Source organism: Prionailurus bengalensis, chromosome B1 (genome assembly GCF_016509475.1).
Source record: "Prionailurus bengalensis isolate Pbe53 chromosome B1, Fcat_Pben_1.1_paternal_pri, whole genome shotgun sequence".
Taxonomy (NCBI): domain Eukaryota; kingdom Metazoa; phylum Chordata; class Mammalia; order Carnivora; family Felidae; genus Prionailurus; species Prionailurus bengalensis.
This window is the reverse complement of record NC_057344.1, coordinates 116,865,392-116,888,617: the sequence shown is the minus strand read 5'-3', so window position 1 is coordinate 116,888,617 and position 23,226 is coordinate 116,865,392.

The window sequence follows — 23,226 nt, the reverse complement described above, 5'->3', positions numbered from 1 at the left end:
ATTTAACTTTTGTTTCTCTGGAAAACTCTATCTTTCCTTCAGTTTTGTATGATAACCTTGCCAGGTAGAGTATTCTTGGCTATAGGTTTTTTCCTTTCAGCATTTTGAATATATCATGCCATGCCCTCTGGCCTACAAAGTTTCTGTTGAAAAATAACTGGTATCCTTATGGTGTTTCCCTTGTATGTAAACTATTATTTTTGTTAATTTATTTTTATTTTTATATATTTTTTGAGAGAGATATAGCAATTGGGGGAAGATTAGAGAGAAAGATAGAGGGAGACAGAAACCCAAGGGCTCAAACTCACAAACTGTGAGATCATGACCTGAGGTGAAGTGAAGATTTGTACACTTAACTGACTGAGCCACGCAGAAGCCCCTTGTTTTTTTGTTTGTTTGCTTGCTTTGTTTGTTTTGTTTTTCTTATGTTTGTTGTTTTTTTTGTTGCTCTTGCTGCTTTTAAGGCTCTCTCTTTATCATTTATTTTTGCCATTTTATTATGTGTCTTTGTATGGACCTTCTTGTGTCCATCTTGTTAGGGGCTCTCTTTGCTTTCTGGACCTGGATGTCCATTTCCTTTCCCAGAACTAGATAATTTTATAGACATTATTTCTTCAACTTAGTTTTCTGTCCCCCTTCTCCTTCTGGGATTCCTATAATGAAAATGTTATTAAATTTGATGAAGTCACAGAGTTCCCTTAACCTATATCATTTTTTATTATTTTTTTGCTGTTCAGCTTAGTTGCTTTCCATTACCATGTCTTTCAGATCAGAGTACCGTTCCTCTACATCCTCTAATTTGTTGTTGATTCCTTTATTTTTTTAATTTCAGTTATTGTATTCTTTGGCTCTGACTGGTTATCTTATTTATATTTTCTGTCTCTTCGGTGAAATTCTCACTGAGTTCATCTACCTTTTTTCAAGTCCATTATCTTTATAACCATTACTTTGAACTCTTTATCAGGTATATTGATTATCTCTGTTTCATTTAGCTCTTTGTGATTTTCACTTGTTTTTATTTGGGACATATTCCTCTCTGTCTATCTTTTGTCTAACTCTGTGTCTGTAAATTAGTTAAGTCAGCTACATCTCCTGGTTTTGAAAGTAGTGGCCTTAAATTGAAGTGGTTCTGTGGTGCCCTATAGTGCAATCCACCCTTGTTACCAAAACCAGGCACTCCAGGGGTTCCCCTGCATGGGCTGTGTGCACCTACCTCCCTGCTATGGCTGAGCATGATTGCTTGGCTGCATGACCTGCTTTGCTTGCTGTGGAAACACTGGCGGGGTTTGCTCCCTGCACTGTTGAGAGGCCTGCCTGCAGCCACCATGGGTTCATTAGTGGGCAGGGAAGCATTTAGTCTAGTTGTCTGTGGTTAGCCTTGCCATAGCTGGAGGTGCACAGAAGGGCAGGGCTTGCTCCATGCACAGTCAGCTAAGAGGCCTGACCACAGGAGCTGTGGGTGCATTGTGTGTGACTATCTCCTTTACTCCTCAGGACAGGAGTCACTTTAGGGTGGCACTGGTCTAGCTGGTGTCTCTGCTGAGTTTGTTGGGGCAGGAGCTGCTTCGCAGGATGCCTACAGAATTGGGTGGGTTGGGGGAGGCAAGTCTGCAAGGAAAGGCCATGGTGAGGCTCATGGTGCTAGCAGTGTATATGGAGAGTGCTTGAACTGGCTCCCCAAAGTTTCCAGCTATCTAGGCTCGGGGAGGACAAGGAAAATGGCACCCACCAAGACTTTTGTTCCTGGAGAAATTTCTTGTAGATCCCTGAGACTCAAGCACATGTTCTAAGATTAGTGAAAAAATCTCTTTCACTTATATCCTAGGCACTTTTTAAATGGCTGCTTTTGTGCTGTTCCTCAAGCTGAGTTATGTAGCTTGTGGGCTCTTTAAGGGCAGGGACTCAGTTTCTTTTTGTCCTCTGGCTCTCCCCTAGAATTAAGCCTTACTGATTTTCACAGCAACATTATGGGGTCTCATTTTCCTGGTGTGGGACCTCATGACCACAAGTACCCAGTGTGGAGTCTGATCCCCTTGTTCTTTCATGCTTGTGACGTCTCTCCTATGTATGTCTAACCATGACAAAAGGCTTGGTTTGTGACTGTGTTTCCACCTCTCCTACCCTTTTTAATGTGGGCTTCTCTCTACAACTAGCTGTCGAAGATCTATTCTGCCAGTCTTCAGGTTGTTTTCAGAGTCGATTGTATAAATGTAGTTGTTGCCTTGGTGTGTACATGGAAGGAATAGAGCTCACGAACCTCCTACTTTGTAGTCTTTTCCTCCACATTCCTCTTTGCCTATTATTAAATTAGGTTATTTATTTTTTTATTGTTGAATCGTGGGAGTTCTTTATATATTCTTGATATTAACCTTTTATCATACATACATGATTTGTAAATATTTCTCCCATTTCATAGGTTGTCTTTTCACTCTGTTGGTTGTATCCTTTGATACAGAAAAGTTTTAAAGATTGATGTCAGAAAAGTTTTAAAGATTGATGAAATAATTGTGAAACTCATTATTGTGAAGATTTTCCCCTTCATATTAAGTCTTCCAATCCATGAACACAGAATTCTTTCCATTTATTTGTGTTTTCTTTAATTTCTCTCAACAATGTTTCATGGTTTTTAGTGTATGAGTCTTTCATCTCTTTGGTTAAAATTATTCCCAAGTATTTTATTATTTTTGATGCTACTATAAATGAAACTGTTTTCTTAATTTTTTGGATAGTTGACTGTGTATAATAATTCAACTAATTTTTATGTATTATTTTATATCCTACACCTTTGCTGAATTTGTTTATTAGTTCTAACAGTTGTGTGTATGTGTGTATTTGGAATCACGTAGTGTGTAATTTGGGGGGATTTACTGTTTTCCACTCAGCATAAACTCTAAAGGTTCATCCAAATTGTCGTCAGTATCAATAGTTTTCCTTTTTTATTGATTAGCATTGCATGGTATATGTATTACATGGTACATGGTACTCCAGTTTGTTTACCCATTCACCTATAGAATGATATTATAGTGTTTTTTTCCTAGTTTTTGATTATTACAAATAAAGTTGCTGTAAACATCATGTTTATGTGTTATATATAAACATAAGTTGCTCATTTTTCTAGGATAAATGCTCAAAAGTGGAATTTCTGTGTCATATGGTAATTGCATATTTCATTTTATAGGAAATGATCTAACTTTTTCACTAACAATGTATAAGTAATACTTTTCTTTTCATCCTTGCCAGCATTTGCTGTTACTATTTTGTTTTTACTTTAGCCATTCTAATAGGTGTGTAGTAAAATCTTATTGTGATTTTGATTGAATTTCTTTAATGTCTAATGATGTTGAACATTCTTTCATATGCTCATGTATCATTTATATGACTCTTTGATGAAACATCTGTTCATATCTTTTGTCCATTTTCCAGTTGGTGGTTCATTTTTTTAAAGGAAGTGATGTGACCTATTCCATTTTTGATATTGGTGATTTGTATCATCTCTCTTTTTATTATGTTAATTTCCTAGAGGTTTATCAATTTTCTTGACATTTTAAAAAATAGCTTATTTCATTGGTTATTTCTATTGTTTACTTGTTTTCAACATCATTGATTTCTACTCTTTAATATTTCCTTTTTTTACTGATTGTTTTAGCTTTATTTTGCTGTTACCTTTCTAGTTTTGTTTTTTTTTTTTTGGAACTTAAATTATTGACTTGCAATTGTTATTTGTTTCTAATGTATGCATTTAGTACTAGAAATATCTTTCTTGGTGCTGCTGCTTTAGCTGCATCCCACTCTTTTTCATATGTTATATTTTCATTTTCATTCAGTGGTGTGCATTTGAAAATGTTTCCTTTGACACTATCTTTGACCCATGGATTATTTGGAAGTATTGTTTAATTTTCACATGTTAGAGTTTTCCTTTTAATCTCAATTATTGATTTCTAGTTTGATTCTGCTATAATCAGAGAACACATTCTGTACTATTTAAATTCTTTAAGATGTGTTGTGGTTTGTTTTATGGCCCAGGATGTGGTCTATCTTGGTAACAGAAGGCCTGGATTTGAGTCCTGGTGTCATATCTTGAAATTGCATTCTAAGTGGCTGCTAGGTGCATGGTCACATCTCATTTGAGGTAACCTGTACTGGGTATGGCTGAACCAGACATTGAGCCAGACAGAGTAGATGGTGGAAGACCATAAAAGAGTTTCATATCAACCAATGATTTGAAAGAACAAGTTAAAGGAAGAAAACATAATACATAGTGGAGTTGTGTTGCCATAATTTCAGAACTGGAAAGTTGTACTGGAGAAAAGCAGAATAAGAAGAGATAAGCCTTGGTAAATAAGGCAAAAAAGGATGCATTAGAGGAGTGAGTGGGTGAAAGTGGTGATAATGCTCAGTGTGTTTACAAAAGAGAATCAAAGAATCAAAGATGATTTAGAGATGGTTAAGTGAAAGTGGCACACTCAAAATCAATGACTAGTAGGTAGTTGAGATTAAAAGACAGACTTTCTGACTCTATGTGGATTGCTTTTTTCTAACTGCTTCTCCAAATAAGGAAAATAAATAAATAAATAAATAAATAAATAAATAAATAAGATATGGGGCATCGTGAAAAAGAAGAAGCCAAAGTAATGTTACAAAATTTAAAAGAAACTTAACCAAATATAGCAAGGCTACTGTTTAGTTGCACGAAAACTCTGTGTCCTCCTTTGGTAGTTAAAGTAGTGATAGATGCTGTAAACAGATAACTCTGAAATCTTGGTGACTTAATATAGTTCTTTCTTTCTTGTTCATGTATAGTGAATCAGAGGTGGTGACAGTAAAGAGTGGTCTCTGCTCTATGCAGTTATTCAGGGACCCAGGCTGAGTGAGACTCATTTTCAATTCATGGCTCCCAAGTCTTTTGGGCACCAACTCCTACTGGTGAATTGGGGAAAAGAGAGAGAGAGTGTATGATTATGTGGGAGGTGTCTTTGAGTCAAGTCTGGAAGTTATGTACATTATTCCACCACATTTTATTGGTTAGGAATTATATGAAAGCATTGAAATGTAAAAGAAATTGGGAAATCTACCCTAGGTTTATGACTGGGAGAAAAGAGAAATAATTTGGTGAACAGCTATCCAATTTGTGCTGCACATTATTTATCTACCGGGATCTCTTTGTATGGTGCACCTATGTTACCAGTGGTCATTATTCAACAATTATTGCCATATTCCTTGATTTTCTGCGTTTTTTTGACAAATGATTTGTCAGCTTTCCTGAAGGCTGTGAATGAGATTATTAGTCCACTGCTGTAGCTAGAAGTTTCAAAAGAAGTCATTGGCTGGGTTGGTAATATTAGGTGATGTCTAACTCATAATTAACAGGGCAAGTTCTCATTTAGGGATAAACAACTTCCTGAGTTATATGTATACTTTCCTTTCGTGATTTCCAGGTAGGGCAAGTGAGAAAGGATGTTGAAAGGCTTCTTCAATGAAAATGATTTGGGACTATTACATAAGAGCAGTATTTCCCAAAATGTTCTTGTAGAACACTAGTGCTTGGATATGCCCCAAAGGAAAAAAAAATCCTTTGCCCATAGAAGTTTAGAAAATGATGAAACCCAAATCTATCTCTGACTATTCACAATGAATATGAACATATTAAAGATTCCAAATAGTTCTGATATAAAGAAAATTTTGCGTTTAATTTAGCTTTCCTAACACTTGTGTTTTACACTATTGTGATGAGTCTGTAGAAAAATTTGGTTGGTTTCCACTGCAATCAAGCATCCTAGTTTTGAATGCCACTTTCTCACCTGAAATATTTTGTGTTTCTTAAGTAGAAAAGCAATTTTCATATTATTAATAGTGTTTTTTAGCATTTTGAACATAAGTAGAATAAAATGGATTTAGCCACATTTTCCTTTTTTTATTCTTCTTCCCTTCTTCATTTATCAGCAAACTTAGTACCAGTAGGGTAAACATTAATTTGTGTATTTTTTCCTTATTTTCCCTTAAAAATGTCTTGTATCACATAGATTTTTGTTTATTTTCTCCTTAGACTACCTACTTTATGAATTTTTAAAGGCCTTTTTTCTACTACCAATATTTATTTATTTTTTATAGAAATCTTTTTCACTGTGGTGTTCACCTCAGGTGAATAATCTTGGGCCTTCCTTCTATTTCTAATTCTTCAATTTTGTTTTTACTTTTGTATACATTCTGAAGCTGAACCAGAGACTAAATCTGTATAAAGCATTTCTAATGGGAATGGAAAAGCCTTTTTTGGGAGGTAGGGGCAATTTATACTATCAGTGGTAGATGCAACCACAAGATGGCACTCATTTGTTTTTCGTTTCTAACCTAATGAAAAAGTTGAGACTTTTATAGTAGCATGGAAAACAAAAATAGAACTTTGACTAGGTTTCAAAAATGATCTTTCTTAGTTTATAAGCTATAATTTTTTTCTGTTTTGCACATTAAAAATAGTTTCTACTGGATTTTTGAGATATATCCTGGAGGTTTATTTGCCAAACATTATAATATTTGAAGTAAGTTGAAATTTGTTATCTGTTTCATTAGATACTTTTTGGGGGAAATTTTTGCTCTCGCTTTTTTTTCCTTCTCTCTTTTGCAGTATAGTTTCCAGTAAGCTCTAAAGATATATGAACTAATATTTATACACTGAGATTCACAGACTGATTTTGTGCCAGTCTATGTCTGCTTTTACAGAATGTCAGGCTCTTTCTTTTCCTAAAGGCTGTCAATCAGTATTATTTGTGCAGATGAACTACTGCAAATCGTCAGACTCTAAGTCATTTTTTAAATGATTCTTAAAAAAAAAATCCAGTCAGTGGTGTTGGACTATTCTTTATTCTGGTTAAACTTTGTAATTTTGGAGTAAGACCAGAAGAAATGAAGACATTTGGGGAACCATATGGTTGTATTGGTTTGGCCTTCAGGAAATTCAAAGTAAATTATGTTGTCATAGGGGCTGTTTCATCTATGAATCTCACTATAGTGTGCTTTTATAAAGCAAATCAAATTATCTGGGGCTGTGCTTCCAATATGTAGTTACTAGACTTAAATGGTATTTAAAATAAAATTAGTTAAAAGTAAACAAAATTAAGTACTTAGTTTGTCAGTCACACAAGCCACATTTCAAGTACTCGGTATTGAATAGATCAGATTATAGATTTCCATCATTGCTGAAAGTTATCATGGACAGCACTAATAATATAATGGGTATTATTATTTCCAGTTCATATATGAAGGACAAAAAGCTATAACTGCATCTTTGATTATTAGTCACTTCACTTTGTTTAAATTGGTCTTAGTTGCGTGAATATCAGAGGCTTTTCTAAGCAGCTGTATAATCTACTAGAAAGAGTATTGGATAGGGAGCTGGAATAACTGCGATTTAGCCCAACCAAAACCTCATGATTATGAGAAAAGAATTTGACTTCTTTAAGTTATTTTTATCTATGGAAAATCAAGCTATGAAATATGGGCAGGAAAAGAGCGATCCTGGCACTATCAATAGAAAGGTCTGTTTATAGGATACCCCTTGGCTGGTATCTGCAAACTTGGATTTCAGGGAAGTTCCCACCATTCCCTCAAAATAATGGCTCATTGTGCCAAAAAATGCTTGTACATACAATATGGTTTATGTTCAACACCTGCTTGCCTTCTGGGAATCTGAAATTTGTGTACATGCCAGGCTAAGAGTGCTTACATGACTAGCTCCAGATAAAAACCCTGGTGCTGAGCCTAACTGGTAGATAACATTTCACGTTTGTTGTCACAACTCATTTCTGGGAGGAATTAAGCATATCCATGTGATTACACCAGGAGATGACTCTGGAAGCTCATGCCTGGTTTCCCCTGGACTTTATCCAATTTGCCTTTTACTTTTGCTGATTTTGCTTTATATCATTTTGTTGTAATTAATAATAACCATGAGTAAAACTATATGTAGAGTTCTGTGAGTCCTTCTAGCAAATCATCAAACTTGGGGGTGATTTGGGGGACCCTCAACACACCTCTTAATTATGTTGAAAGAGTAATATGAAGTAAAAAGCTTGGAAATAAGTTTGAATTCCAAAAAAGTTTCTATATACTTGCGTAGTTTTACTAGTAATTGTAGTGAATCTTGCAAAGAAGAAGAAAATCAGAACAGATATTTATTCAAAAAATGTAAAAAATAAAATGGCTTAAGATGAAACTGAAAAGCTATAGACACCTGAATAAATTATGTCAAAAATGTTTAAGACATAGTTGTGATTTTATGAATATTAGAAACATAGCAATATATTGGGACTAGGGAAGATATAACCTGGTGAAAAATGGAGGACACCATGCCATTCTTGGACTTTTGAATATCTTTGGAAAAACTTCCAAAGCTGTCTAGAAATGTGAACTGAAATGTCTAAGATAAGTGAAACAGAATAGCAGCCATTTTTCCTTGGATAAAGTTTAAAGAAACTGAAGAGTCCTCTTAACATAATTCCCTGGATGTGAATTTGTCTTTCCACAGCAGGTTTAAGTGACTAAAGATCTCAGACTTGACACATGTCGGTGGTTCTTGGCAGCAGCTAAGAAATATGGCCTTGGCTTCCAGTGCTGGAGTGGGAGCTGAACTCTCTCCTTTATTTTAAAAGTCACTTTTATAACGTATCTTCTTGCAGTGAATGCTCTCCTAACTCAAACATCATAATCTTTACACAAACATGAAAATCTTTTTTTTTCTTTGTCATGCAATTCAATCATCTCCAAATTCTAAATATTAACTCACTCTCTCTTCTGATTTCCACCACCCATTTTCTACAGCATGGCCCTGGGAGAATAAATGCTTGGTTTCCTACAAATGTGTCTGATGATAGTACTTTGTCTTTCCTTCTTTTTTCTCTGTCGTCTTCCATCCACAAGAGTTCTTATTCAAACAACCAATTCTAGAAGGTTTGGACCAAAATATCCCTGAGTATCAAAGTATTTGAAGGCCTAAATTCATGTATAAATTTGCATCTCAGGAATACCCAAAAGTTGTCCTCATGACCACATGGTCATTTAGAAGTATAACAAAGACGGAAAAGGAAAACAAGTAACAAGCCTTATGGAGCATAAAATAACATAGAGGTTAAGGCTTTAGATGAATGGAACCAGACTCCTTGGGTTCAAATTTCATTCTATTCCTGTTTGACCTTGGATAATTTTCCTAACCACTCTGTATTGTGATATCCTTCTCTATAAAATGAAATAATAACAGCACCTATTGTATTAACATGTTATGGAGATTAAGTGAGTCAATATATGTAAATTGCATAAAACACCTACTAAGTGTTACATAAATATAGTGACCATCTAATTGATCACCCAAACTGGGATGCATTTGAAGATGAAAAGGGGAATAATGAATAATTCTGCTAGGACAAGAGGTGTAATATAACTTTAAGTATTTGGTATTATTATTTTTAAATTTTGCTTGAAAGCAAACTTATATTTTCAAGAAATCAGGCCTTCTGCAGATAGCATACTCACTGATATAAACTCCCTCCCCACTTATACAACTGCAAAATGTGATAAAACACACACACACACACACACACACACACACACACACACACACACATCCCTGTGTGATAGGACTCCAGAAGAATGAATTCACTTGGCTCACAGGAGCACATATTGAACTGTATATGCAAAGTGTATGATAGATGCCTTTCCACGTGACTTATATGTGTTTTTGCATTTGACCCTCACAACAACCCTCTGAGATAGACATCATTATTGTCTCTGAGATACAGGAAAGTTAAGTTGCTTGCCCAGAGTTTCACTGCTAGTAAGTGGAGGAGCAAAGGTTCAAACTTCAGAGCCCATGTTCACAACTTTTATTAAATTCTGACCTCATGATCATTACCAGAAAGACGTGTGACTCTGAACACGTCTTATATTAATGCTAAATAACATCTAATACATGGATAACAAAAGCATCTAAAGGCAGAATGCCACAAAACGCTGCTTTTGTTGAACTGACTTACAGGTCTGATGTGGATTTAAAAAAATGTTGTGTTGATGAGTGTTTATATACTGTTTGTGTCAGTCAGAAATAAAAGCAAGTTGTTAGTATCAGGACCCAAACCAGGTTAATTAAAGATGCTAGCAATAACTAAAAGCTCAAGATGAATTATACCTTAAAGAATTACACCAATTCTTTAAGGCACATTGGGTTATTTATGGAAATGTTTCCAGTTTGGTTCTCAAGGCACTAAACTCTATATAAGCTATCAAATAAACAAATATAACAAAGCATAATCTTTGTTCAGTGCTATCTGAGAAATTTTTTTTTCAGATGGGCAAGACTTTGACATCAGATTATATAGTCTATTGTTTTATAACCGATTTGTACTATAAAGGCTTATAATAAAAGGTGTAGAGTTAGATAAACATTTTAGCTCATTAAATGGCTTGAAATAGTGGATGTAGAACCACTTTTTTAGTGAAATATTATCCTTCAGTCCAGTGCCTACCACAGACAGAATCAGAACTGTTCCAAATGAAGAGGAAGGGGTGTAGGCCCAGAACTCCAGCAACTAGGTTTCCTTTTCACCTGTGTACTTAGATAGCCCCCAAGGCACCTGCATTACATGGCTAGGAGTCCCCATGACACAGTTTGAAAGTAGAACCCATGAAAATGTGTGGAAATAAAATCAAACTTCAACTAAAAGATTATAAAATTGGATGGGGGCATGGGCTAAAATGAGTGATGGATATTAAAGAGGGCACTTGTTTGAATGAGCACTGGGTATTGTATGTGTCAGGGTTCTACTCCTGAAACCAATACTACACTATATGTTAACTAACTTGAATTTAAATTAAAAGACTAAAATTATAAAAGAATAAAATTAAAATTTAAGGAGATAAAATTTTAACTGACTATATTTATGACTGTATCTCACTGGATTTCTACATATTCCCAAATTGAAGCTCTGTGTTGCTATATAAAGAATCAAATTACATCCATGAAAAACAATAACACACAAAACCCCCAAGACTTTTGTTAGCTTAACTTCTTTTGAAGAAATGATATTACTATATCACTTGATAAATATTATTGGAGCTAATCTTTAATATCACCAAGGTATCAGATCTCCATCTGCATTTTATCAGTGCAGTGGAAAATCAAACAAGAAGCTTAGCTAGAAATCCTATGGAAGTACAATTCCACTGCTGACTCTTCATAGACTGAACAGTGGGACTTTTACAGCCTTCTTAGACTTTGGTTTCCTAGTATAAACATAGTAGATCATATATATTCTTCATTTAAAAGTTACTAAGAGTTCTTAGGGTTTTCAAAGAAAGTGATTATTTAACATGACTTTGAGTCAACTCATGTATCAAGTTTTTAAAAGGCTTAAAAATGAATCCAATTATGACTGTTTTCGAAATTTTATGAAGAGCATGTGGAGATGGTGCAAATTTAGGGGGAAAGAAAGATTCTTTCTTTAGTTGTACTCACAGTGAAGATCACAGCTATGATAAGATTAATATACAGGAAATCAAAATATTGTACCAGATTGATGTTTAGGAACTCAGTGGGATGCCTTGTTATCTTCAGAATTGTGGTTAAGCATCTGCAGCTGAGAACAAAAGACTAACATTTCACATTTTGAGTTGAGAGAAACTCAAAAGTGCTGCCACTTTCCAGCCATGTGCAAACTAACTTCTGCTCAGCTTTGTCACATAAATTTATAATTGTAGATGTGAAATTATGATACTTTATCTCTCTTTCTGGGCCAATTTTGCCAGAGTTGTTAGGCAAATTGAATGTAGCAGCAATTTTACCAAATAGCATTTATTCTAGCATAGAGGAATTGTTCAACAATAGGAAAAATTTTTTATGTATTCAGCACATTAATAGATAAAATGTGATAAAAACATACCACCATCTCAACAAATGTAAAAAAAGGCATTCAATAAAATTCAATATTCTTTGGGGCGCCTGGGTGGCGCAGTCGGTTAAGCGTCCGACTTCAGCCAGGTCACGATCTCGCGGTCTGTGAGTTCGAGCCCCGCGTCAGGCTCTGGGCTGCTGGCTCGGAGCCTGGAGCCTGTTTCCGATTCTGTGTCTCCCTCTCTCTCTGCCCCTCCCCCATTCATGCTCTGTCTCTCTCTGTCCCACAAATAAATAAAAAATGTTGAAAAAAAATTTAAAAAAAAATTCAATGTTCTTTCATAATAAACGCTGTTTATTAAACTATTAGTAAACATAAAGAATGGAAAAGATAATATGATTGGTCTTCCTCAAAATCACTGCTATCACCAATATTACTTATGTTGTATTGGTGGTTTTAATAATTATAATAGGAAAAGGAAAGGACATAAGAGATGTACAAATTACACAAAAAAAGAAAAAAACACAATTTTATAGATAAGATTTCACAAAAATATGCAGAGGTGTCTCCAGTTAAATTGTTATGGTGGGGATAAGATTTATATGTAAAATCCATAATGTTCCTATGTGACAACAATAAATGCTTTGACAATCTTATAGAAATTTTAAAAAAGCATTTACTATATAACAAAACAGATAAGAATACTATAAATAAATTGAAAACGGTTATTTAAGTTTTACATGGGTAAATTTATAAAATAGTTTTGAAACATTTTACAAGGAGCCTTGATTAAATGAGGATGTGTGTTTTGTTCATAGGCAGGAGGATTCAACATCATAAAGATTTCATTTTTTCCAAATTTATCCATAAATTCAATGTGATTTATATAAAAGTTTCAGCAGTGTTTTTCATGGGATTTGAGAAATTGATTCTAAAATAAATATGAAAGAGCATAAGTCCAAAAAGAACAGAGTTGATGCTGAAGAGGAAGGGGGAGGAAGACACATATGCAGTGCTAGTTATCAAGAGTTACTTATATATTCACAGAATTTTTATATACTTATGTACATACAGAATCTATATACATATGGTGTTATCCCAGGAAAGGGCAAATACATCAAAAGGACAAAGGAGAAAGCAGAAACAAACAAACAAAAAACCAAAACCACACAGACCTTATATTTGTGGGATTTCAGTTCATGAGAGATGTCTCATTACTATATGTCAAACTATAATAAATGATGATGAAATTAGTGCCTATCTGAATGTGAAAAAAACATGCATGTATTCAATTCTATTTGACTAAAGACCTTACAAACTTTTCAAAGAATATAAAGAACATCTTCATTGCACTGAGGTAGAGAAGATACCTTAAACAAGTAACCAAAAAAAGAATGAATCCTAAAGGAAAAAAAAATATTGATACATTTAACTATGTTGAAATTATAAAGTTCTGGGGCGCCTGGGTGGCTCAGTCGGTTAAGCGTCCGGCTTCGGCTCAGGTCACGATCTCATGGTCCGTGAGTTCGAGCCCCGTGTCGGGCTCTGGGCTGATGGCTCAGAGCCTGGGGCCTGCTTCCGATTCTGTGTCTCCCTCTCTCCCTGCCCCTCCCCATTCATGCTCTGTCTCTCTCTGTCTCAAAAATAAATAAAAACGTTAAAAAAAAAATAAAAAAAAATTATAAAGTTCTAAACAACAAAAGATACAATAAACAAGAATGAGAGAAGATGTTTATGACATAGTGAACAAAAGATTAATATCTAGAATACATACAGAACTCCTACAAATCAATAGGATAAAGACAACCCAATACAAAAAGATAATTATGGAGGGGTACCTGCTTGCTTTGTTGGATTAAATACTAATGATTAAGCTCACATACTGTGAACAAATAAATGGTTTACCTTCCTTTAAAAAGGTATAGGGCACCTGGGTGGCTCAGTTGGTTAAGCGTCCGACTTTGGTTCAGGTCATCATCTTGCGGTTGGTGAGTTTGAGCACCACATCGGGCTCTGTGCTGACAGCTCAGAGCCTGGAGCCTGCTTCAGATTCTGTGTCTCCCTCTCTCTGCTCCTCCCCTGCTTGTACTCTCTCTCTCTCTCTCAAAAATAAATATTAAATTTTTTTTTAATTTTTTAAAATTAAAGAAGCTATCTTTAGAAGACATGGAAAAGATATTGCATATCTGAAATAGCCTTTTTTTTCCCCCACTCCCATCTCAGAATCCTACAACTATATTTTTTGGAAGAGTCAAAGAAGTCAACTTGAAGGATAGAGGGGAATTTGAGTGTCATTCTTCTAGATAATACAGCAATCTTTATATCTCCTCTGGGTGTGTGAAGCACAGGTAATACTAAAAAAGTTATAAGATGCATTGGATTACATTTAGCCTAAGAATATGCTCATTAAAAATTAACAGATACATCTGAGCATGTTTAATTTATTTATAATAGCTAATCACTGCTAATTTGGTTTATAGTTCCAACCTGTTCTCCACACAAACCCCTTTTAAGCCCCATAACAATGGGTAAAGTACATGAAGAGGCAGTTCAAGAAAGAGGAAATTTAAATAGCTAGTCAACTTTGCAAAGTTTAGTAATAAGTAAAATGCAAATTAAAATAATAATGAAATACAATGCCATAGCATTTAATAAGCAACAGTTTTAAGATCTGAAAATTCTAAATGTTTGCAGTCTGAAAATACCAAGTGAGGACTTAAAAAATAGGAGTCTTATTCAGTGATGGTGGGAGTGTACATGTGGAAAGCATTTTGACAACAGCAGTATTATTAAAAATGCACTCACCTGACAAGCTGTCAGTTCCACTTCTTGGTAAACACCACAGAGAATCTTTTGATGTGTGCATGAGGAGACAGTTAAGAGGAGCATTGACTTTAATAGTGAAGACTGGAAGAGATCTAAATACACATCGATAGAGGAATGAATAAATAAATTGTGGTATATTTAGCTAATGAAATAGGTTATTGTAATCAAAAGAAGGGAGCTATATATAAGTATTGGCACTGATAAAGCAAAAAAAAAAAATCTAATGAGTATAAAGTAAGAAGCACATATATACTGTGGTAAAACAGTCCTATACATTGGAACTGGTTATCTCTGTTTCCATGGAAAGAAGAAATAGGATGGAAAGGATTTATACCAAATATAAGATAGACATTTCCTGTGGGGTTAGAGAGAGGGAAATGTAGCAAGGTAAGTATACAATGAAATTTTCAACTAATGTGTTATTTTCAAATAATGAGTTATTTCCAACTAATGAATCACTAAACTCTACTCCTGAAACTAATATTATAATATATGTTAACTAACTGGAATTTAAATAAAAACTTGGAAAAAAAAGTTAAAAAAATAAATGTCCTCGTATAAATCTATTAAAAAAAGAAACAAAAGAATAATTAAAAAACACCTTATGGCTTTCTTTGCTCTGTTTCTTAAATTCCATATATAAGTGAAATCATATGGTATTTGTCTTTCTTGGGCTGGCTTATTTTGCTTAGCATTATACTCTAGCTCCATCCATGTTGTTGCAAATGGCAAGATTTCATTATTTTTTTATGGCTGAATAATATTCCATCATACAATAAAACTTTGGTCTGCAAGCATAATTTGTTCCATAAACATGCTTGTAATCCAAAGCACTTGTATATCAAAACGAATATTCCCATAAGAAATAATGAACACTCAAACAATTCATTCAACAACCCAAAAATATTCATATAAAAATGATTGCAATATTATAATATAATATAAAATAATAAAGAAAATATAAAGAAAAAATAAATAAACTAACCTGCACTTATCTTTGAAAACATTTGTGGCTGGTGTGAGAGACACAAGATAGAGGAGGGTTGTGTGGGACAACTTTCGCTTTCACTAATGGAATCATTATTTATTGGCTCAGTGGAATCCTTTTCTTTTTTTGTAACTTTAACAAGGAACCTACCCAAAGACACTTGCTTTTGCCTCCTTTTGAGGATTTCGCGGAAATGTGACATTGCATTGTCGTTAAACAGATTCATTGCTTGCGCTGCTACAACCTTATTCGGGTGGTGCTTTTCTATAAAATTTTGCGCAGTTTCCTACATTTTACACATCTTCCTAATCTCATTTGAAGGGGATTCCTGCACCATTTTCTCCTCCTCTTATGCAGATGAGAGGCAGATATACACTTCCTATAAAATCTTGCAATTTTGGCCACTCACACACTATGTTCATATTTCTCAATGATTTCTTTCCTAACTTCCACTGTAATCATCTCCTTCTTACTGCCTTTCTTTTTCAACCTTTTTCTGCTTGGGGGCCATTGTATACTCTTGCACGGCTGTTGACTACAGTATAGTATTAATAAAATCTTGTCCTCTGCCCCGAACCCACTCACATTCTGTCTCTGTCTCTCTCAAAAATAAATAAAACATTAAAAAAAATTTTTAAAAATTGGGGCGCCTGGGTGGCTCAGTTGGTTGAGCATCCGACTTCAGCTCAAGTCATGATCTCACAGCTTGTGGGTTCGAGCCCTGCGTTGGGCTCTGTGCTGATAGCTCAGAGCCTGGAGTCTGCTTCAGATTCTGTGTCTCCCTCTCTCTCTGCCTCTAACCCACTCGCATTCTGTCTCTGTCTCTCTCAAAAATAAATAAAACATTAAATAAAATTTAAAATCTTGTCATATGGTATATTTAATGTAACTGGCAATAAGGCAGTAGAGGAAAGGGTCTATATCTGCAGGCAGCCTGATCTAGAATGAAACAAAGCATTCCTAAGCTTTCTTTTATATGGAAAAGCAAAAGACTGTCCATAGGTGCTTTGAAGTGACAAAGAATACACTAGTGCCAGTTGTGGGTACCTTCCAACATTCTGAAAAATCACTGATTTTTCAGTGGGGCCTGAGACCAAGCATCCAAGCATGGGTGATGATCACCCTCAATCCCTCAGTGAGAGAGAGAGAGAGAGAGAACCATTGGCTCAGTTGTGATCATGTGACATTTGGTGTCATGTACTACTTGTATTGCAAGACATCTCTCATTTATCAAGTTAAAATTTATTAGAAATGTTTGCTCATCTTGAGGAACACTTGCGGAACAAGTATACTCACAATCCAAGGTTTTACTGTGTATATATGTATACACTGTGTATATATATACCCACACACACAAATATATATATGTAAACACACACACACACACACACACACACACACACACACACACACTACATCTTCTTTATCCATCCACCTACCAAAAAAACAGACTCTTAGCTATAGAAAACAAACAGATGGTTACCAGAGGGGAAATGGATGGGGAGATGGGTGAAATAGGTGAAGGAGACTAAGAGTACACTTATCTTGATAAGCACTAAGTAATACATGGAATTGTTGAATTACCATATTGTAAACCTGAAACTAGTATAACACTGTATGCTAATTATACTTGAATTTAAAAAAGAGACATCAACAAACCTAAGTAAACATATTCAACTATTAGCACTTGTTAACTGTATATGGTGGATACACGGGTGTTTGTTATTTTATTCTCTGTAATTTTACATATTAAGGATCAGTAAAGAATAATATGTATATAGTATAAGTAACCAGCCTATCTCTGTAAGTAAACTGTGGAGTGCCCTGCTTCACCTAACAACTAGCAACACACTTTTTACAGAATATATCCTAAACAGCCATTGTGTTTTCCTCCCTGATTCATTTCTGAGGAAGAAATTACTTACAGTGGTCAGTCCATAACAAAGAATGAAGGTGCTGGTCCCAGAATGTTTTTTTTTATTTAACATATCATCACTATGTGATTTTTCACATTTAAATATTAAACAAAAAAAATATTTTTTTACGGCTGAGTTAAGCTGTGAAAATAAATATATGACCTCATTATAATAAGTACAATAGTTTCCAAAAGAATTATGAAGGAAGAAGACAGTGAACAAAATATTTTTATATTTATAGATATGGGATCCTCAAAGATTATGAATAAATCGGGGCCAATTTTCATTTCTGAACATTTATAGAGTATCTTAAGATGTTAAATTTTCTGTATTATGTTATCCTCTTAGTGTTGTGCATGGATTCCTATACTTGATAAGTTGATATTAATGGACATTAAAATGAAATGTTCAAATCTAATAAGTTAATACAAAAAGTTTTCTCATCTCTCAGGCTCTATTTAGTTTTTCAGGTCTAATTAAAGTCCAGAATAAAATATTCAAAGCATATGGTGTCTTAGAGTAAGTCTTGACAGCAGGACAATTGTCAGTTTATTTTAAAAGAAATCAAAAGGAAGAGAAACAAAACCATTTTGCAATGTACTAATGATCTTATGATTAAATTGTTCCATGTTTCAAAAAAACATTTGATGTACTGAGTAATCTATTGTGTAATAGAAAGTACTTTCCAAATATCACAGTATTTTAATTAAGACTTTTTGTGTTCTTTCCTTCACACACATTACAGAGAATTTTATGTCCTTGCATTCTCTCTTGGACCCAGCTCTGTTGTGTTTTGAGAATGGTTATTTCCAGTAGTACTGAGAGTAACATGCCTTGATAAGCCAAAATCTCAAAAGATAATTTCTTGAGACTTTCTTCAAAATAAGGATTTTATAATCTTGAATGATGGTCAACAATCTCAACAAGCTCTCTTTGGAGAGCTGCTCATGGAGTTCCCCTAACACTTGTTGCTTTGTCAATGACAAAGAATTGAACCTCTAGGGACAACCCAGTTGTATCTTCTGCACTGATGTGACATTTACATGAGGGGCACTTACAACTTTAATTTCCCAGTCTTGAAGGATAACTTCATGATATCAGAAGCTAACTTGAAGCCTAGAAGGTGATAATCTTTTTTTCTGCTAATGGATTAATGTGTCTTTTGCTACTTTTAATTGTTCAGCTTTTATCTTACTTTGGTAATCATTGTTGGGGCTTGGATCTTCACAAAGTCAATGATTTTCCACTTTCTGAGGGACCCTGGCCAAACATCCACAGCCAAAAGCACTTAGAGATGAAGAGAGGTGAAGGATAAGGATGGCTTCCAAGAGGATAACATTGTATTATAAATAAACAGGGCAACTTTCAAGTTGTTATTCTGAAGATTTAGATAGTTTAGTGTTAAGGGCTACAGAGAGGCTTCCCCTATCTTAGTAATATGCTGAGACCAATTTATTCTCAGGGCTGTTCCCTATATCTCAACTCCTTGTGCCAAGATCAAGTTGTTTCTTCTTATGCAGGGTGAACTAGTTCAATGACTCATCTCAATCCTCAAGTAAACAAATGTAACCATTTCTTTTTAGTCTTTCTTAGATTCTGATGTTGGATGAAATGAGAAGGAAGCACTGCTAATAAAAAATGCACATTTTGTCATTGTGAATATTTGCTGACTCAGAGAGAGAGACAAGGAAAGAGGTAAAGACACAAAGAGACAAGGGAGTAGATCTTAAAAGTTTTCATCACGAGAAAAAATCCTGTAACTATGTGTGGTGATAGATGTTAACTAGACTTTTTGTGGTGATCATATGTTATATACCTGAAACTAATATGTTACATGTGAAGTATATCTCAATAAAAAAAGAAAGAAAAAATATTGAGATAGAGAAACATGAGAGATGAGAGGGAGAGAGGTTGATGAAAAGATAGAGAGAGTGGAGGTGAGAGGAGGAAAAAGGAGGGCAGGAGAAGGGAGAAGAGGGAAGGGGAGAGACAATGAGAACCTGAGAGACACTTTTTGTGCTTGTGCACACATGTGGACACATCTAAAAGATTCCACAACTTTGTTTGTTTTCCAGTTAAATTGAATGTTTTAGTCTTCATCATGGTTTGTCAAGCATTTTAAGTCTAAGTAGTCAGACCACTTCAGTTGTTTTAACACCCCAAATCCAAATGATTGGGCCGCTAAAACAACCCAATTGGGTCAATCATTTAGCAGTCCCAGGGACTGAACAAGTGATTGATGTGGTATATGAGGCAGACTCAAACTGTAATTTGTTACTTCAGAGAAAGAAAGCTAACAAATTCTTTTGGGAAACCCAAGAGGGATTGAATAAACTTGTGTTAAATGATAGGATAACAATATTACATTACTGGGTGGTTAGTCCTAAGAAGAGTCTTCCACACATGGAAGGAAAAAAAAAAAAGACTACAAAAGTTAGTCTGCCTAAATATATTCCTAGCTCTGTCTTTCCGAAAGAGACAAATAGCCTCCATATGTTGGGCTTGAGGGAATTAATCACATCCTTTGCCCTCAAAATGGCAGCTGATTGAGAACTAGGCACAGGAATCAGAAAATTGTAATGTCAGTTTTATTGAAGGTAAACCTAGATTGGCAAATATAAGCCTGAATGTGGCCTATATAGCTTTTTAATATTTCTTTCCAGAATTATGTTTGCATTCACTTGAGTAGTAAGGCCTTCAGAGCAGTAACTTATTCGACCAGCAATGCCTCACCATGTCGAGCCAGGAAGTCCAGGTCAAGGACCCAAGAGGGAGTCTTCCTGTATGTGTGCAGTGACCTGCCATGTTAACCCTGACCATCAGAAAAATATGGCTCAATGAATATGAGACTCTTCATATTCACCAAACCCATTTCTTCTTTGTACTTGGGCACACAGTGAGACCAGATATCCCAACACCCTTGTAGTTAGAGGTGACTGTGAGACAGAGCACTGAGTTCACTTGTCGGTGAAATGAGTTCAGAAATAATTGTACTGCTTCCAGGCCCACCCTATTAAAAACTTCAAATTTCCCAGGGGATATCTGGTCATCAGGACAGGCTTATGAACCGCTAAAACATCAATGGAAACATATTGGTATGGATAATGTTATATATAAGATGCCCTTTCAGAGATAGTGCTGTAAGTGGCTGGAAAGAAAAAAAATGGAAGGTGAGACCCCTCCATGGCTCACATTAGCTCCAAACCATCTTGGCAAAGGGGGTGGCCCAGGTTAACCACAATGCTGAGGATTGACTAGCAGGGCATTGCTCAGTTACTCAGCAGCAAGGTGAAGACCACAGCTGCCATTAACTACCTTCTTTCTTTGATTCTACCATGTGCAATGCTCAGTCTCTCTTATAAATAAATATGTATTTATTGACTCTCCAAATATTTATTTAGCAGTTACCTTGGCAGACCCTGAGTGCTGGGAATACAGCTGCAGATGAGAAAATGTCCTTGTTTTTGTGGGGCCTACATTCTGGTAGAAAGAGGCATATTATGAGTAAAACAAACAAAAAAATCCTTTAGATATTGATATGTGCTATGAAATGAAGTGATGGGCAACAAAATAGGTTTGGTGGGATAAAGAGAGATGGTGGAGGGGGGTGGGAAGGATGGGAACAGGGTGGACCATTCAGCCACAGAGTGTTAGCAAGGGCTTCTCTGAAGACATCCCATCAGAACCAAGGCCTAAGGGATAAAAGAGCTGTTACCACATGGAGACATAAAGGAATAACATTCCAGGGTGAGGGAGTGTAAGTTCAATGGCTGACATGGGCATGAGCTTGGCAGAGACAACAGACAGAAGGCACGCATGATTGGAATGTGAGGGGAAAAGAAGTGCATTTGGAGATGCACTCAGGGTCCTGAAGGTGTAAGGTTTTCAGTCTTTGTGGGGAGATAATACAATCTCCCTAAAATCCAGAATTAAATACATAATTCTAATGGCAATGGGGAACATTTGGAGAGTTCGAATGTAGAATAATTGAAAAATGTCATTTTCAAAGTGCACCAAAGCAGCCTATGGAGAGCTGCTTCACATCTCAGTCTAACAATGTCTGCAGATTCCCACACTTGACTCACAGGAGAAACGGTGCAGGAATCTAGCCCTGGCCTTAAATGTATTCATCAGTGGAAAGAAACTCTTATTACAACTTTGAACTATGGCAGGGTGACTACAAAATCTAAGATCATACTTTTCTAAAGAGTTTCAAATAATTGAATGGTGTTAGGAATAAATATCTGTTTTTTAAAAATAATCTGCTTTAAGAGCCCACCAAATAAACCGAAATGACTCAAGTGACATTCAATACTCTGTATAAAATGGCCAAACAATTTCCTTTTAAGACAAAGCACTTTAATGATCCTCAGAAAGCAATCACATACACTTAACATCCAAAAGAAGATAGTCTATGGTTAGGGAGCTAAGTCCTAATGACACAGTGTGGTAGAGAAATAAACTATGAGTTATCTGACAAAAAAGACTTGGTGTTAGGATAAAACACAAAGAAATGCAAAGTAAGGAGGAAGATTAATAAAACAGCAATGTAAGCTTCCAATTAATCAAATATCACTTGACTTTGAGGATGTGGGAGAACTGTCAACACTTGTGAGGATAGAATGCCAAAAAGAATTTATAACCATTCAATCTCTTTGTCTGTGAGGAAGCAATGTTGTCTGGGACAAGCACGTTTAATAGGTCTTACATGAGCAGCTTCTTATCAAGTCTAGAAAAATTGCTTTTCAAATCTCCAAGATTGAGATGTCTTTGTATTTCTTCTCCAGTGAATGGTCTAGGGGAGAGGAGTACAGGAGAATCTAAAGGATAAGAAAAATAAGCCCCAAGTGTTACACCCAAAAATTCATTAAAAAAATGCATAGGGATATGGCTTCTCCAAATTAGGTTGGGTTGAGGGTTGTGCTAAAAATATAAGTGAGTTATTTGAGCTATTAATAGCTTAAATCTAAACGGGTTTGCTCCATGAATTTTTAGGGATGGGTCTTATTTTTCTGTAAAGCTGTATCTACAGGCAGAATGTCACCTAGTATGTATTAAGCCCTTGTGGGCATAGGTCTCTTTTTTTCCATCTTGTTCATGTAATAATCTGATATATATCCATTGCCTGGCACATGGAGAATTTAATAATTACTTATTGAAATAAATGTTAGAATAAGTTAAAAATACGAGTCTGTCCTCTGCCCTTAAAAATTTGGAAATAATAATGTCATAATGCAGAAAAACAAAACAAAACAAAATAACAACAACAATAAAAACAACAACAAACAAACCAGGCTAACTTTAGTCAGTACATTTGCTTTGTTGGTGCTGGAGGTGGAGGTGGAAGATCATGCAGGCAGTTGACAAATGCATGAATTGGAGAGCTATGGAATGGACAGTTAGTTCCTGCTCATCCTCTACTTTTCAGGAGGTAGAGATGAAGGCAGGGACATTACAGGAGAGGTCAAAACATGAACAGAGGTAAAATGTTGGGAAAATATGATATATTTGGGGGAAAATTTGAGTCCAGTTCAGGTGAAGAATAGAGTGTCGTAGCAGAGACAGGTTGGTATAGTGGGAAGAACAAGAACTTGTGAGTCACATAAAATCCTAGCACTGCTAG